The sequence below is a fragment of the Ictalurus punctatus genome, chromosome 27 (assembly GCF_001660625.3).
Source record: "Ictalurus punctatus breed USDA103 chromosome 27, Coco_2.0, whole genome shotgun sequence".
Taxonomy (NCBI): domain Eukaryota; kingdom Metazoa; phylum Chordata; class Actinopteri; order Siluriformes; family Ictaluridae; genus Ictalurus; species Ictalurus punctatus.
In genome coordinates this window covers 16,502,501-16,508,859 of record NC_030442.2, presented here as the reverse complement: position 1 = coordinate 16,508,859, position 6,359 = coordinate 16,502,501, and the positions used below count along the sequence as shown (strand labels likewise).

General features: G+C 42.4%; 1 protein-coding gene across 2 annotated transcripts in view; it reads left to right on the top strand.

Annotated features, from left to right (window-relative positions):
• The first annotated feature begins 110 nt into the window (after positions 1-110).
• Positions 111-6,359, top strand: part of LOC108259135 (uncharacterized) — a 9,530-nt gene continuing 3,281 nt past the window's right edge. The window contains exons 1-3 of one of the 2 annotated variants that reach the window (XM_053676748.1): positions 111-2,061; positions 2,443-2,611; positions 5,835-6,359. The exon at positions 5,835-6,359 is cut by the window's right edge and continues 3,281 nt beyond it. The gene's annotated coding sequence lies outside the window, so the exon portion shown is untranslated. The remainder of the gene's footprint in view (positions 2,062-2,442; positions 2,612-5,834) is intronic. The other variant, XM_053676747.1, reaches the window with a different exon arrangement.

The following is a 6,359-nucleotide window of genomic DNA, read 5'->3' as shown; positions in this document are numbered from 1 at the left end:
TCTCTCTCCTTTTTCTCTGTCTGTCGTCAGAGAAGATAAGCCAATCACTGAGCTGTAAAACGTGGTCACTGAACCACGCAGAGCGTCCGGTCGTTCTCTGAACTTTGTACATTTTCTGCTCTCGCTCTGCCTGCATGCGTTCTGCCTGCCGTTCGCTCACTGCCAAGGCTCCAGGCCTCAGCATGACGAGTCTTCATGATTGGATGTCGATAACCAACACTGTGGCTGTGTGATACCGATAAACTCACTGACATTGTGACCCGCGTGACCTCCAGGGAACTACAGGATTGTTGACATGATGCAACTCTCTATCAACTGTTTATTGCTCCGATAACATTGACGTTTCTTGACTTGGTGGACGTTTTTATTTATTTATTTATTTATTTATTATCTGAACAACTTTAAAGCAAGACAGAATACAGTCATCATACGTAAGAGCGGACACTGACTCCGCCCACTTTATCGACAACAACGTTGGAGCGAATTTTGCTCACGAACGAAAGATTCATTTCGACTTAAACGCTGACCTATTAAATGAGGTGTCGATTTCGGTCGTGTTTGAAAAGATCCATTGATTCAAACTGGTCGGACAAGAGAGAAGTCATGAAAAAAAGATTTACTGCCTTGAACGGAGAGGAACGAATCTCGGCCTTGATGGAAGAGATCCACTGATGAGAAATGAATCTCCATTATGAACAAAATATCGGCTGAGTCAAACTGAAACGATTCACTGAATCAAGGTGCATGGATCGAAATCAGCACACACACACACACACACACCTATATATAGATATAGATGGAAATGTAGTGCTTTGGTTTGCACGTTGTATTTTTGCAGTTTGCAGTGAAGCCCATCAACAGCGACTGAACAAAAAGAATGACTCATTGTAGTGCATGGCAGTGTCTGATACTGATTTGTTCAACTGAGTCAAATGACTCAGACAAATAGAATTAGCGAATGAAACGTCCAACCTTGGATTTGAACTCACGAGAACAGAATCTACTGTACTACTCTTTCTCAATCAGATTTTTTGGCCTGATTTTGCAGTCGCTAACAAAAATTGCACGTTGTAAAAAATAAATGAAATGAAATTCATCTTAGGTCATGGTTTGAGTCGTACAATGCATAACGCGACGGCTCATTTAGTGACACCCTCAGGGCTAAATTTAAAAGCCACTGATAGGAGGACATCCTCGGATGATCCCGAAGTCAGGGGACAGCTACAGAGATACGGTAGAGGACATGATGACTCGTGAAAATATTTTTTAATGGGATTTTTGGCAGACGCCCTTATCCAGAGCGACTAATATTTATCTCATTTATTCAAACGAGCAGTAGAGGGTTAAGGGCCTTGCTCAAGGGCCCAGCAGCTGGAGCGTGGTGGTGCTGGGATTTGAACTCAGTAGTCGTTTTCTTTACTCGCAGGTCTGTCGTTAGACGATCTTCCCTGTATAATCCGACATGTTGTCTGTGATAGTATTCGGCCAAGGTTTTACTGGGATCTCGTCTAACCAGAATTAATCTTCGAAAAGATACGGATTATGTCAAACCAGCAAAGGAGTACTACTACTACTACTACTACTAAAACTCGCTCACGTGTACTGTAAAGATCTTTATAACTCTCTGAAAGGGCACGGCATGGTGTCACCCCTTCTCCTCGCTCACCTCTCACCTACATCGGATCCTGAACCGAAGCTGCCTGGTGACATATTGGCCCCATTAGTGGTGTGTAGAAAAGCGCTACAGTGTAATGCTAACCTTTCCCCTAGATCATGCTTTAGCACGAGTAGATAAGCTGTGCAAATCCTTACAATCTAGCAGCGAGGAGCCGACTGAAGGAACACAGCTATATCATACTCGGCTTATCACTTGCACCGGCTCCGGGCTGCGTTCGAAAAGACTCCCTATTGGAGGACGGATCCGTCAAAGAGTCGAGCGTGCGGTGAAGCCGCTCGGCGAGAGTCGCACGTGGGACGCGTGCTGTTCAGACCCGAGACTGACGTGGCACTTTGGCGAAGTCCTCGACCAATCGCGGTTAGGTGCAGGTGTGTTGATTCAGTGTGAGTTATGGTAATGCGACACTGTGTCCCTTTGCGTGGCTAGATAAGATGTACCAGAGAAAATTCAATTGAAATCGCACAGTCATCAGCGTGCTGAATTACAGCGTGACTAATTTATTGATAATTACTCGATTAGTCTGTCTCATTTGAAGGTCAAATAAAATAGCGATAGCAATTTCATGTTGAAAGACTATGTTGAAGAATGCAGGTTTTAACACTGTCGGGTGCAAAAGTATGCACACCTTTGCACACCACAGGACTAAGTTCCTTTATTATCACAGAAAAAAAAACGCATGTTACGGTATTAATCTGAAATCTTTTATTCCTCAAGCCTCCATTTTTTTAGTTTGTTTCTGATTTTTTCTCATTTTTGCTCAACAGTTCCTGCTTCGATCCTGAGCTCGGGCGATTATCCACATATTCTCATCGGGTTTCTTTTGGGTTTCTCACTCCCAGTGTTCCCGGGATAGGCTTTGAATCGACTGAGCAGGATAAAACGCTTGCCGAGGATGAATAGATCCATGCTTTCTTCCTTCCTGCTCTGTGAAAGGTCAATATTTTCCATATTAAGTTGAGCTGTTTTTCTGATTCAGGGATGCAAACGTTTAAGCTCGAAACTAGAGCACGTAAAGTATGAATATTCTGTATACTTGATATGTATTTTAAGGACAGAATGTAGTGTGCAGGCCCAGAGAACAATAAACTCTTTTTTTTTTTTTTTTTTTTTTTTTTTTTGGGGGGGCCTTGTAGCAACACATACCCTAAAATTCTCAGGAGTTGCATTAGATCCAATTTCACAAGGAGACGAAAGTTATTACTTTGCAGAAAGGAACCCAAAATCCACATAGACTTTGGTCAGCTAGCTTTTGCAATTGGAAATAATGATTACTGCTGACTTTGACACAATTGTTTCCATACACTCAACAACCACTTTATTAGGAACACCTGTACACCAGCTCATTCATGCAGCTATCCAATCCCAATCGACCAATCACCTGCCAGCAGTACAATACATAAAATCATTAAGATACAGGTCAATTAAAGTTCACATCAAACATCAGACCGTAGCATGGTTGCTGGTGCCAAACTCGGCTAAACTCATGGGATTTCACACACACACACACACACACCAGCCTCTAGAGTTTATACTTACCAAACGGTGCGAAAAACAAAAAACATCCAGTCAGTGAGAGAGGCCGGAGCTGACAGGAAGGCTACAGTGACGCAAATAACCACTCTTTACAACCACGGTGAGCTGAAACGCATCTCGAAATTCACAGCATGTCTAACTTTGACAAAACTGCAGCGATTTCAACACGGACTAGAATCTTAAAGGAACATCTTGTTGGAGAATGGAGGCTGTTCTGAGAGCAATGGATGGCCTAGTATGGAGTATCAGTCTGGTGTTCCTAATAAACTGGAGTGTATTTAGGCTGCATGTTTTAAATGGGCAAACTTTTCCTCTCAACTGTAGCTACGGTTATAAGTCCCTATCTGTGTGTGTATGGAGGGAAGCTGACATGGATTGCCAGCAATTAGCTGTTTGCTGACCAGGCCGTACGTGTGGACTTTGCTCCTTGCTCTCTCTCTCTCTCTCTCTCTCTCTCTCTCTTTCTCTCTCTCTTTCTCTGTTTGACCAGGTGGACCGTTACCATGAAGAGCTGTATATAATGAGCACCAAATTCCAATTTCCAAATGAATAAAAGGAAGTGACATTTGTGCAACTTCTTTCTTTCTAACAATGTCCAAGTAACCTTAAATCTGGGACAAAGTTTTGCAAAAAAAAAAAAAAAAAAAAAAAAAAAGACAAGGAAAAAAAAAAGAAAATGAAAGAGAGAACACTTTAAAAACGCGAATGTCACACCAGGAGAATGAAGCTCAGAATAATGACCGTCATGGGGATTACTGAATATTAAGCAAGCTCACTCATGTTGCACAGCAGAAGAAATAGACATATTCTTACTCTTGGGTGTGTATGTGTGTGTGTGGGTGTGTGGGTTACCTCGTGTGACCCTGTGTGCGGAGCCGGTAGCCTGACTGTTAATGTATGCAGGACTCATTAAACTCTGTACAGCCAGATTTTACTGTTGCAGCCAAAAATCAAACATCATAAAATAATTATGGTCATGAGTCGAAATCGGCGTTCTTAGATCTCTTAACGTGGCCGCCGAATTTCCTGCCACCGTGACCAAAAGATGGCCGACGATTATGTTCTGGCAGTGACGGAAATCTGTGTGTGAGTTTAAGCTCTGCACTGACGCCACCACTAGGAGGCACCATTCTGTAGGTGGACGCAAAACTCATGACATAGCTACAAAATATGCTACTAAGGATGATCAGTCCACTCAGAATTGTTTGATGGCAGAAATGAAGGCAAAATCAATTCATCAGCTTTTTTTCAAAATTACCGCATATTTTCCCGCAGATTTGGGCCGGGACGCGTCATGTGACGTCATCACAACGTGCGTTCAGCCAAAAGCCCTCTACGATTCACGTGCGTCGAACATGAGCACAGCAAAAGGGTCTCGTTTACCAACAAACTCTGCGTATTTTGAAAAAAAAAAAGCCGCAGCAAAATCAAGCTATTTTTGGCCGCAACAATCGCAAAAGACTCGGAAAGATATAAACGGAAAAATATACTCATTACCTCAAGCTCACTCTGCAGGACATTTCAGAAAACCGAGCCGTTTTTCCGCATGAGCTGATTTCCGGATCACGCGAGCAGAATGTAGTCACGGGTCTACCGTTAGAGGATCTTCTCCTTATAATCTGACATGGAGGACGCACATAATCGCTTTGTAAACATTCATAAGATTTTATTAGGAACTCGTACAAGTAAATATCTTTAATAAAAGAAAGCCAGCGTAAGGACTTGGCTCTCCAGAACTGTAGATCAACCTAAATTCAGTTATACAGCATGACCACTCGTGACTTGTTCAAGTTCTCCAATGCATTTCTGATGCATCGGATGAGTCGATCAAATTTAATATAGTTCCTGACTTAAAAGTTGTACGCTTCGAAGATAATTTTGATATCTCCGTTTCTGACTTGTCAGTAAGCTTTACCTCTTCGTCACGACGTAGTAAAGGAAGCTTTCGGCGGTTGAGTATCCTTTTAAATATATATCAATATATTACTTTCAGTTATCACTGTTTAAACCATAGACTTTGCAGTGCATCTTTAACCAGCTCCGCATTTTATTATGTACGGTTTTAGGAGAAGGTGAGAAATGTTAGGAAGAAAGGCCTACGTTTAAAAAAAAAAAAAAAAAAAAAGGAAATGCAAAAACTTTGTAATCATGTCATTATTGTGGGAAATCGGGCATTTAATCCGAAGGGCATTGAATGCTAAACAAAGAAACAAAGAAACCCTTTACATCACTTCCTCGTTCTTAGGCTTCGGAAATTGGAGAAATTTCACTTTGCTCTAAACTTTAGCCATATCAGACATCTTGTTTAGTCCACTGCTAACTTGCAGCATATTCAATAGGTAACCTTAATGCCAGTGCTTAGCTGTTATTGGTTAACTGATGTCTGGGGGAGGGGTTTAGCGAACTTACTGGGTCACCAGTCACGGGATATTAAGAATCTGATTCTGAGAACTGTTGGCATGCTCTGAGAAATCTGACGAGCGGCTGATGTACGAGTCTCTCAGGTCCTTGAGTTCTGGGACTGCATTGATTTAGGGCAAAGGTTCCAGGTACTTTAATATAATGCTGTGAAAATGTATTTGCGCCCTTTCATATTTTCTGTTGTTGTTGTTTTTTTTTTCAGATTAGACAAAAATCAGGGGTTCGGTCGGGATGTCGGAGGTTCGCGAGCTCCAACAATGTTGAAACACTGTCATTTTCGGTAACATTTCCATCCCGCTTCCGTCGGGGTCACGGTGGACCCCGGGCAATGCGTACACTCCTTCACACCTAGAGTCCACCAGTCCACCTACAGTATGTTTCTGGGATGGTAGAGGAAACCAGAGAACCCAAAGAAAACCCAGACAGACACGGGGAGAACCTGAGAAGTGATCCATCCTCAGGTCGGTCGTAATATCTTCACTGAATGTCTAACTGACCAGCGCGAACCCTTCAGCTGTGACAGGCAGGATGATGTGATGGAACACAGACTGGGATCTGACCTCATACTGAGCATGTGCATTAGACAGGAGATAAAAACAAGATATGACAGTAGATGTGTGTGTGTGTGTGTGTGAGAGACAGAGATAACATTTGTTCTATCTACAGTATATAAGCAGTCATGTCCATCACAGCGGGAGAAAAAAAGAAGGAGGAACAGATAACTTTA